General features: G+C 40.4%; 1 pseudogene across 1 annotated transcript; it reads left to right on the top strand.

Annotated features, from left to right (window-relative positions):
- The first annotated feature begins 7,766 nt into the window (after positions 1-7,766).
- On the top strand, positions 7,767-8,334 carry LOC311611805 (ras-related protein Ral-B-like; annotated as a pseudogene). The gene has a single exon. The product of its transcript is annotated as a ras-related protein Ral-B-like (transcript).
- The last annotated feature ends 979 nt before the right edge of the window (positions 8,335-9,313 follow it).

Raw genomic sequence — 9,313 nt, 5'->3', positions numbered from 1 at the left:
AAGAAGCTAGACCAGACCTATTACCCTGAAGCAAGTTATGCTCTTGTCCAAATTAGGTCACACATCAACCTAGCCTGTGCTAGCCATCTTTCTTTTATGTAACTGTACATCAGCCTGTCTTTTTGAGTAAAAAAAATTTCAGCAAAGACTGTGACTTCTACTTTGTTAAAACCTTTAAAAGCTTTCAGAGCTAAGGAGCGAGCTTGCCCTGATGCTGTAGCAGAGAAGAATGGTTAGAAAATGCACTCACCAGAGCTCTCTTTCTGATTTATTTCAGCTATTATTTTTCCTTTTTCTTTATATCTCAGCTACATTTTCCCTATTAGATAAGACATATGTGTTAGTTTGTAGACATATGTTTGTGAACTCCGTGCACATGGCAGTTTCAGTTAGTCCATTTAAAAAATGTTCAAGTTATTTTTATTTATTTGTTTTAAATTATAACTGACATATGATATTATGTTAGTTTCAGGTGTACAACATAGTAATTCAAAATTTACATATCTTACTATGTGCTCCCCACACTGAGTCTATTATAGTACCGCCTGTGACTGTGCAAAGCTATCACACTGGTATGGACTCTCTTCCCTTCACCTTTTGCACCAGTCACCTAGCCCCCTTCTCCTCTGGAAACCATCAGTTTGCCTTTTGTTTCTATGAGTTGGTTTTCATTTTGTTTTTATTATTTTTAAAAATTCCACATGTAATTAATATGATACCTTATCTTTCTCTGTCTGGCTTATTACACTTACACAATACCCTCTAGGGTGGTCATCTGTATTGTCATAAATGGCAGGATTAAATTTTTTGATTCTGTAACTCAAACTTTAATTTTTAGTTTAATTTTTAATTTATTTTTATATGCAATTAACAAAAATAATACACACACATACATACACACACACACACACACACACACACTGAGTGGCCAGTTATTATGATCTCTGAACACATAATAATCTGGCCACTCAGTGTATATTCTATATAATAAAAGGCTAATATGCAAGTTGTCCCCTCCACCAGGAGTCTGACCAGCAGGCAGGCAGGCCAGCCTGACCAGGCTGGCCGGAACCCATGTCCCTGACAGGCTGGCTAGAACCCACTCATGCATGAATTTATGCACCGGGCCTCTAGGAACCCATGTCCCTGACCAGGCTGGCTGGAATTCATGCACTGGGTCTCTAATATGAATATATATATATATATATATATATATATATATATATATACACACACACACACACACACACACACACACACACACACACAAATACACACTGAGTGGCCAGATTATTATGCGTTCAGAGATCATAATAATCTGGATACTCAGTGTGTGTGTGTGTGTGTGTGTGTGTGTGTGTATGTGTGTATCCATATATATTCATCTATGAAATCCATTTTTAAAGTGTGGCTGTGATAACTCTCCCTCTGCCTCTCTCTTGCCTTGCTCTACTTCCCCTGGAGGAAAGGTGTAACTCTGTGTTGTAATGGCCTAAACAAGGGTAGCAAATAAAAACAAAGGATAGGCACAGTGTCCAGCAGGATGTCAAGTAGAAGTCATCAATCACTAGCATAATTGAAAGATATTTCTCATCAAATATTCATTCAACCTTCATTCAATAACATTAATGTTTCAGTTCTTCGGGGTGCTGGGAATAGTAGTTAAGTTCATGGGTTTGGGAAGTTTTCAACATCTGGTTTATTTCCTTCACTAATAACCGGCTAAAAGTAAAGGCCAATTAAAAGTCCAAGGAGATTATGTACAGTGGAAGGTAGAGACCGCTATTTTGAGAAAACGCAGTGTTACTCAGCAACTGGCAAATTAATAAGGCGTGCCAAGCTGAGAAAGGTTTAGTTACTATGGACAATTTTGTATAGCCTAAAATAATCATAAATTGCTTTAAGCCAGTAGACAGTGCCCGAGAGCATTAGAGATTGGATGTCTGAATGGTTAACATTGCCATAAAGATATGGAATGAAGTAGATGGAAAATCTAGGACATGATACAGTTATACAATGGGCTCTGATAACGGGCTGGTACCGTTTAATACGCAATAACTGCAGAGATGGCTTTTAAATTAAATTACAATTATAGAATAAGTAATTTCTTTCCCATATAATGTAGACTTTCCATTCTTGCTCTTAAATGCAAGATGTCCATTTTTAACTTAATCTTAATTTGGATCCCAAAATTTACAACTATGCACATGCTTTTGAATATTTATAAATTATTTTTTCCAGACTTGTCAATATCTTCAAACTTATAAGTTCAGTGGGGTGAATCTGTAGTCTCACCAGACCACACCTTGAAATACACATAAATGTTTATATCTATTTCACAATTACTACTTCCTTCCCCTAAGGTCTTCTCGGTGATCTCAAGCCTGCTTTGGTCCCTGGAAATGCTGACTGGCCTTTTTCAGGCTCCCAAATCATCTTCTGAATTTGGCTGCATATTTTTGCCTTGTGGGACAAGTTTGAATTCTATAACTCAAGCTTTAATGAAAACGAATTAGTTTTCCGGTGTTCATATTTGCGTAGCTTAATATATTCTAATTAACTAAAGGGCTAGATGAAGGGAAAGCTGATAAAGAAGATAGATACAGCCGAAAGTGGTTTGACTCAGTGGATAGAGCGTCAGCCTGCGGACTGAAAGGTTCCAGGTTCTATTCCAGTCAAGGACATATACCTTGGTTGCGGGCACATATACTAAATTATATATATATATATATATATATTAGATATACTAGATATATTTCTTGAACAAAACAGAAAGTTACAGAGCACGGCAAAGTCAGAGGTAGCTAGAGCTATAGGATATCTAGTTAATTTGACTCTAATTAAACAAGCATGCTTTTAAGATAGGGGCAAATGCTGGGTGCCTCTTTTTCTTTAAAAAACAGGTAGAACAGAGTGAGGTTTCCCCTCCTTCGGTCTAGCACCTACTAAAAACAGAGAGCAAAGGGTAGCATTTGGGAATGTCCTTCAAGTCAGAGGAAGGAGCAGAATGTTCCAGCATCACAGGAGATAATCCAGGGTGTTGGAGGTTTGGTTATTTGGGCAGTAAAATTCAATGATCCCTGCCCCATCCTACCTTCTTCACCCAACATGGAACAGAGTGGAACCAAGTGACAGAAAACACATCAGAGGCTGAGGAGAAATGTGGAAATCTGGGAAAGAGAAACAAAGTATGAATGGATGAAAGAGGGAGGAGGGGAAAAAAGAGTCCAAAAAGGTGGGCTTGTTTCTTTGGAGTAGCAAGAGGGACAACTTGCTGAGATATTCAGTGCCTTTTCCCAAAGACCCCGACTTTCTGGTGATATGAGAATAATTTGAAAAGACCAAAAAGGCACCTCCAGACTCCGCAGCATCTTTTCCCCACCTCACCAAAGCCGCAAGTTCCTGTGCACCTGGGGCGGGTGGGAAATGTGCTTCTTGAGCCTGAATTAACTATCTGTATATTCTTCTAGACTTCATGAGTCTGCATAACCAGCAACAGGAAAGTTGGTTTAATAATGGACCCTCCCAGAACTCGCTTTCCATTTTAAGTGGTGATGCTAAGGGAAATGATTCCACTGTAATCCGTCTAAGGGGAAGAATAAATAGCCCAATTTTCTTCTCTCTATGTACCGTACCCAGTCTTTCTGGAAAGATGTTCGTCCTATGCCAGAGTCCAGGCATTTTGTAGAAAATATATAAATATAATTGAAACAGAATTTTTGAACTGGAACACATGGTGTTTCCCTGGGCAGGATGGTTCCTGGGCTTTTTGTCTGTTGGAGTCAAGGAATGAATCCACGGGTGGAAGGTGTTATAGCAAACGTGGACTTTATTGAGGAACAAGTACAGATTCCCACATGGAGAAGGGAAAGGAATCTCTCAGCACAGATTTCCACGTGGGGAAGGGGAAAGAGTCCCACTGAGTCCCTGTTTCCACAGTTTATAAAGGCTGCAGATTTTTGTGCCTTGATATCCCCTCTGATTGGTCACTATTCCCTTAGTCTGGTTATGATGGTAACTACTGAGCTCAAAGGTTGAACCTCACATGGGACATATGAGGTTTTCCTTTCCTCCCTCCTTATTGTTTTCCTATACCCTTTGGGTTTTCTTCTCCCTTTGAATAGTGGTTTCCTTCCCTTTATTTTGTAAGTATAGACTTTCTACTCTTCCCAACTCTCTCATTCTACGGCAGTGTTTCCCAAACTTTTGACATATGTGTACCCCTTCTATAATTTTCGTAACGCTGAGTACCCCTCGTACTCATGAGAACATAGAATTAGGCGCAGCTAAGCACGGTGCAGTGCATATCCCCACCAAACTCCGGTGCAATGCGTACCCCCACCAAACTCTTCCCTGGGGGTACTCGTACCACACTTTGGGAAACACTGCTCTATGGAAATGTACCTGTTGCAGCTTTTCAGCTCCCCTGTTCTGTGGCACTATACCTTCTGCTGCTCATCAGCCCTGTGCTTCTTCCATGGTCTCCTTAATTTCCAAAATTTCCTAAACCTGTCTTTTCACACCCCCCAAAATTCCCATTTCATAATCATTTCAGGGGCTTTTAGAAACAGAGTCCGAGGAAGCACTATTTCTAAGATAACAAGAAGGACTCCTTGGACCAATGAGGGACTAGAGAAGCAAGGATTCAGAGTTTGAGTTATGATGTTTTTCGTTGGCTACACAGGATTGAAGATATTCTCTGTGGCGGATTTATTTCTCCTTTACTATGTATTTATAGTAACACTGCTGGAAGGAGGAGCTTTGGCTTGGATATGTAAGGTGAATACTGGAAGGATGATAGTAGAATACAAAACAGAATCCTCTGATGCTTTCCTGCTGCATCACAATTATAAGTAAGAAACTACCAGGCCCCAGAAGGAGTGATTGAACTCACAACTGAGACGGGAGGAAGAAGAACTGGGTAATCTATCTAACAGACCCCCTTTAAAGTAGCCAATTTGGTCCAATATGAACACCCACAGGTCCTGCAGGTTAATTGTAGATGTCAGAACCTAAACGGATTTGTGCTGACTACAGTGTCCTAGGCCTAGTATTATGGCTTATATTAGAATGATATTTTAAATCTTGATGGATTAAGATCGCTGATTGGGAAAATGCATTATTTTCTCTATTTTTTCCTAACTGCATTTATTTTTTGATTAGATTATTTAGTCACAAATTTCAAAGTTCACAACATAAAAAAGACACATAATAATGAAAACACTCTCTCCTAGTCCTGTCCCCTTTTTTTGAGGTCACTGGTGTCTCCTATTCATGAGAGATGTTTTATTCTTAACGAGCATTTTATTAGTCTCACTTTTTTTTTTCTTTTCATGAATTGTTGTCTACTATACACAGTTTGGCATCTTGCTTTAATGCCAAATGTATCTTGAAAAGCATTCGGTTTCAATACAAAGAAAGCTTCCCTGCTATTTTTAAATCACTGCATGGTGCTCCATTGTGTGAATGTCCCATTCTGTATTTCATTTCTCTCATATTGACTGACGTTTAAGTTGCTCCCAGTCTTGTGCTATGACAGCTATAATGCTTTAATGAATATTCTTCTGCACATATCATGTTGCACAGTACAAGTACAGCTGTAAAATAATTTCTAGACAGGGAAACTCTGGGTTATAGAAATGTATTTATAATTCCGGGAGCTATATTACCCTCCATAGGAGTTGCAACACTTTGAACTCCCTTCCTCATTAACATAATGTTATTCAATGGTTTGATATTGCTGGTCTTATATTAGAATATGCAAAATTGCAGCCCAGTTTGGAGGCATTTTGCATTTCTTTTATTATGGATGAGTTGAGTATCTTTTCATATGTATAACAATACTTCTATATCTATTACTGGGGGTATTATGCCATCAGATAAAAAGTAAATTTGGATATCATTCTCATTCAGGTTATGGGATCACTTTCCTGATTAATTAATGCAGTCACTATTAGTAGTTGTGTGCAGAATGTTGTTCAAATATACAGGGCCTATGGTCCCAATATATTTGCTCAGGGAATACATTTCACAACTAGAATTGTCTAAGAGTCGGTACATAAGATGAATATAAAATGAGACTTTATTTTTCTCTCACTTGCAAGCAATGTGTATAATGGAACTAGGGAATAGATTTCGTAAGTGTGAAATCAGAATCCTCACCACTCAACAACATTAGCAGATTTGACCTGCTAATGAAAATTTCTTTTTGGCATTGGTTTTAATGGACCAAGCCTTTATGGTGCTATCTCTGTGGCCACCCACCTCCTAGCAGATGAAATTAGGGATAGGAAGAAATAAAATAAGGCAAATAAATGTGATCAATAAATCATAACTCCCTCTGACTCCAGGTATATTTTGTCATAACCACTATGAAGACACTACAAATAAAAGACTTGAATTTTTTTTGTTGAAGCCCAAGTAATTGTGAAGCTTACTTTTGTACTGGGTTTATAAACGCCCCCCACCCCCAAAAAAAATTCTTAATAAAAAAAGCCAAACATTTGGAAAAATAGTATGAACACATGAGATTTCCCACTTGTTAAACCAGATCAAGAACTTGTGGTTTTATGATTCACCAAAAATATTAGGAGAAATAAAAAATATCCTTTGACCAAATAGGAGGCATGAGTTCATTATGAAGGAAAAATACTGGAGAGCCCCAGAAAAACTATATGTGAAACTCAAGTAAAAAGAATAATATACTTTCAATCTCTAAATTATTTGATGTTAAGAATTTTTTACTTGATAAAAGTTTTACTTTTCCAGTCTGGGTCCCCAATCCTGTTCATTCTTACTGTAAGCTACTCTTGATCCTGGCCCTATTTATGATGGTATTTACCCACATTCCCCAGTAACAAGTATTTATGGGACCCAGAAAGCAATGTCGTCTCATCCCTATTTAGAGGATATGGAAACCACTCATGAGGTTCTCTGTTCAAATGAAGAAAACTCAGTCCTCATTCCAGAGACAACTCTAGCCTGTAATATTAACTACATGTAACCACACACCCGGACCGCACCTAGAGGTAGAGAAAGCTTCAAGGAAGGGTGAGACTGTTTCCTCACATGTTATTGGGACAGCAAATCTATACAGAAAAACAAATGCCCGCGATAATTTGTGTGTACAGAACCGTCCTGTGCCTGGTATGAGGACTGAATTTAATAGTATACCAGATCTAATAACGGTGCCTGATTATAAATTAAATGTTTCCATGAACAGGCATCATATCCAATAAGCAAGTCCTGGTAGCCTGAGTGGGGGCAGATCTCAACATAAATTTCATTTAAATAAAATCTCCAGTCGCGTAAAAAATGAGTCTCCTATAATTAAAATAACAAATGGAGAAGAACATAGAAATTTTAACAATGAGACCCTGAAGGGTATGCCACAGATGATCAGATTGCTTTAAGACTCTACATGCAGCTAAATCACAGTTGGATATAATATTGTGTGGGTTTCATGGATATAATATTGCGTGGATTCCAGCTTTGAAAAATCCACGGAATAAAGAACTAGGTCTAGAGGCTGGATTGCAGAGGCAAAGCTGGGGGCGTGCTCAGGGATGGGGAAGCGATCCCCCCCACGCCCATCCCCTATGCAAGTCAATCACAAATCAATCTGCTGGGGAGTGCTGGGGTCGCCCCCGTGGAGGAGGCCAGGGAGAGGGCAGGGCGGGTTAAGAGCCTGGTGCTGGGTGCCCATGGCCTTGGCGGGAACAGACATGTCCCAGCTCTTCAACAAGGTCTTCTGTCACGTATCACAACCTCAGCAAACCAGCAGGATGGCTGCAAGCAAGAGTAAGAACCAGAGCTCCCTGGCCCTGCACTAGGTGATTATGGTTGGCAGTGGAGGGGTTGGCAAGTAAGCCCTGACCCTTCAGTTCGTGAAGGATGAGTTCGTAGAAGACTATGAACCTCCCAGAGCTGACCTTTGCAGGAAGAAAGTGGTCCTGGAGGGAGAAGAAGTGCAGATCCTCCCAGTTAAGGCTGAAGATGATGCAGTCCCGCTGCTCCTAGTGGGAAACAAGTCGGGGTCGGAGGAGTGGAGGCAGGTGCTGGTGGAGGAGGCACAGAGCAAAGCAGAGGAGCTGAGCGTGCAGTACGTGGAGACCTCGGCCAAGACTCGGGCCAGCGTGGACAAGATGTTCTTTGATCTAATGAGAGAAGTCGGGCCAAGAATAGGTCAGCAAACAAGGACAAGAATGGCAAGAAAAGCAGCAAGGACAAAAAAGCTCTAAGGAGAGATGTTGCTTATGTGAGCGCCATGATGGTGGTTGGAGCCCATTGCCAGTAAGGACCTCGGGCAGGTCCTTCAGGGAAGACTGTAGTTGACTTGGCGTGCTCCCTGCCCACCCCAACCTCATTCACGCAGATTTCTTCCAGTGGGGGAAAATACTGGGGAATCGCTGCCTGGCAAAAGAAATAAGCCCTTGACCTTGTATGGACAGCCATGTTCATAACTCCCTCCCTCTCTCCCTCCCTCCCTCCCTTTCAGAAGTTTAGTGTGAGAGGTAGGAAATAGTCCAATGTTAATTAAAATGAAAGAGGGCTCTCATAGTGTTCCTCCCACCCCCAATTTCATAACATTAGCACATTTTTTTGAAATAAAAGTCCTTATTAGGTTTTGGGAGAAGGGGGTGGAGGGGTTAAGACTCCCCTAACCCTTGTCAGCTTAACAGTAGCACTCAGAAAAACCCACTAAACTCTAATGACCCTGAAAAACCCAGATTTTGGCAGGATATGTTCTGTGGCAATACCCAGTGGACTTGAAGGATAGTTAAACAATAATGTGAGCTGGGCCACAGAGGTCAATACATAGCTCCTAAATCCTCTCGCCTGTGAGAAATGGAAGCTGTATTCTCCGCATTTAAGTACTGGCCAGGGATCATTTGTGGTGGCTGTTAGCTCCTGTGGCATCCTGGTTTTGGGTAGGAGCTTCTTTTCTTTCTTTTCTTTTCTTTTTTAATTGATTTCGGAAAGGAAGGAAGAGGAAGAGTGATTATATTCACCTGGCTTTGGAACTTATAAATGGAATAATACATATGTATTCTTTGGTGTCTGGCTTTTTTCCCCATTCAATATTATGTTGTGGGCTTCCTCCAGGTTGTTTCATGGTCTCGTGGTTTGTGTATTTCATTTGAGGATGTGATTTTTATCCACAGCATCTCAAATACATAAAGGAAGTGAGACCTGCTGAGAATTGCACAAGAACCACTTGTGAGCCTGGGGAGAGCCGGCTTGTTTTTGATCTCCCAATCGATAAGCTCACTTCTCAGTACTGTGCTTCCACTAGTCTACTGGTACAGTGAGT

The sequence above is a fragment of the Pipistrellus hanaki genome (assembly GCF_964339955.1).
Source record: "Pipistrellus hanaki genome assembly, chromosome: 17".
Lineage (NCBI taxonomy): Eukaryota > Metazoa > Chordata > Mammalia > Chiroptera > Vespertilionidae > Pipistrellus > Pipistrellus hanaki.
This window is presented reverse-complemented; position numbering and strand designations above follow the sequence as displayed.